This window comes from Rhea americana, unplaced genomic scaffold (genome assembly GCF_003343005.1).
Source record: "Rhea americana isolate MKP2758 unplaced genomic scaffold, rheAme1 scaffold_17, whole genome shotgun sequence".
Taxonomy (NCBI): Eukaryota; Metazoa; Chordata; class Aves; order Rheiformes; family Rheidae; genus Rhea; species Rhea americana.
In genome coordinates this window covers 8,593,480-8,595,941 of record NW_028185816.1, presented here as the reverse complement: position 1 = coordinate 8,595,941, position 2,462 = coordinate 8,593,480, and positions in this window count along the sequence as shown.

The following is a 2,462-nucleotide window of genomic DNA, read 5'->3' as shown; positions in this document are numbered from 1 at the left end:
GCCCCTCGGGCAGGGGCAGGGCAGGGCGTGGGGGCTTTCCCCCCTCTACCGGTAACGCGGAGGAGGAGAGCCGGGCTTTCCTCTGGAAAACGGCTGGATTTTCACCAGAAAAATCACCACCATCACTGGAAAGGCACGGGTGAAGCGTAAATGTTAAAATGTCCCTTTTTAAGGCAGAGTTCCCAGCTCTGCACGAGTCCCCGTGCGCCAGCTGAGYGGTGGCTTTAGCTCGTTAAGCCAGAGCTCATCAGCCGTAGAGCTTCCTSCCCCGACTGACAGCCAGCAGGAATCTTTCCCCAAAGTCAAGGAGCTCRAGGGCTGGACTAGGTTATCGGTGAGGGCTGAGCAAGGCCAAGAGGCCACTAAGAGCCCCCTGCTCTCTTTTAAGCCCTGCAGCACGTGTTTCTTACACCCAGAGCGGATCACTTGCACAGCGGCAAAGAGCCCCTCTGTGTGCTCTGCACTGGGTTAGAGAGGAGGAGAAAGAGCAGTTGGATTTCTGTGTATTCAACCACCGAACTGTCTGAGAGGACCCTGTGGAACAGGGTTTCAAAAAACGTGGAAAGGGCTTTACTGTCCACTTTTGAAAGCATGAATCTGGCTGCAGAACACCAATAGCTCAAAAATGACAGAGTAAGACAGCTCGGAGCCTTTTCACTTCCTTGCAGTTTTGAAGGCCCCGGAATAGGACATCTCTTCTTGGCACTGCAAATGGACTTTCTTCATTGGAAATTAAAGAATACATTCCTAGCTAATTGTATGATTCCAGGAACCGACTCCAATAAAAACACGCAACTAATGGAAGAGGCACGATAGAGTCACGAGAGCCGGCAGCACTGTCACCTRGCCCTGCCACGTTGGAGGCTGCTCAGGGAGGCTAGCATCCACGGCCTCTAAGGAGGCCTTGAAAAACCAGCCGCAGTAACTTTAAAAGTTTTCTCTCCGGCGTTTATGTGAGGGATTGATGAAACCAGTAAAGTCYTTCTCAGTCTGAATTTTCAGTATTGTACTGCTTAAAGTATGGCACTTCTCTAGATTAAAAAAAAAAAAAAAAAAGCCTCGTTTCCCTGATTAGCGTCTCCAAACAATCCCAGACTGCGAGTGCAGATTTTGCCATCGACCACCTCCCAGCCTGACACAGTCAGCTGGGACGCTCCAAGTCAAGGTGACCCTTTTCCACCGGGAATCAAATCACACCTTCACTGACACAGTTCTCAGACATCTTTAGCAATAGCTTTGTGATAAACCTGCCACCTTCCACGGCTTTGCTGCAGTGCCGCAGGCAGGGACGACACGGCGTGGCTTTGAACCCTGGCTGCTTTCCGCAGCCTGCGCAGGCTCTGCCGGAGTAACACCCGCGACAAGCCGGAAACCCCCTCGTAGCCACAGCCAGCAGCCGGTGATTGCCGACTGTGCGAGACAAGCCTGCTCGCGTTTGGTCGAGATCTGTCTTTCAAGCCCAAGAACCCTATAAATAACAATAAATGTGGAAGAAAATCCAGGGTGCATTCTCGGGATGTGACGAACACGTTCACGTTCTCTGTGCCTGCAGAAATACTGTAGCAGTACCAACCCTCCCCCCCGCTGTTCACTGGCTGCTGATTCATCCCTGCTCTAAAGGACAGCATCAGCTCTTCGGTCATCATTTCTGGAAGGAGATGGTGTGGGAGGGGGGGAAGGTAGGGGCAGATGCCGTGCTTGGTACGTCAGGGTTGGAAACGTTTCACTGTAAATTTAAGATCTACTGGAAGTCCCTCCTTATAAATCATCACCACTACCCAGGATGCACAGAGTAGATGTTTTCCATTCCAACTCACCTGCCCAGCTTCCAGGAGCAGATCCGAGGAGTCACAACACCCAAATTTGCCACGTCATCCTCTGGCACTGGTTTAATTGCAGCACTTGAAACAGAGAATGCCACACAGGTGACAACGGAGAAACCCTCTCTTTCCGGGGCAGTAGTCCTGCAACACAAGCAAATTCCCACCTGTGAAGGACCAGTGCCCAAATCTCAAGCTCACCGAGCCGTGCCGACTCCATCATCTCTATCGAGTGACGCAGCCAGTTGAGGTGCAGCAGGACAAGGCCACTGAATCCAGGTTCCTCACTGAGCTCCTCCTGCAGTCTCCCTTATTTGGCTGGAATAAAACAAAGCAGCCCGAAGGACACAGCAGAGGTTTAGCGCAGTCAGACTACAGGGCTGCAAAACCAGGCTGAGCGCAGGTTTGGAGCAGGAACCAACCAGACCCGTTCCTGGTCAGCCTCRCGAAGTGCACTTGCCAGGCAAAACGCCTCCCATACGCCCCACTCCCGCCCAGCCCTTGCTCTCCTGCCAAATTGAGCTACCGTCCCTCCGAACTGTTGTGGGACCTTACCYGGGAGGAGGCAGGACGGTGCAGCTCTGGGGCTGTATGTTCTGCTTCCTACAGATTTAAGGCTTTGCAGGGTCTCGTTCCCTCCCC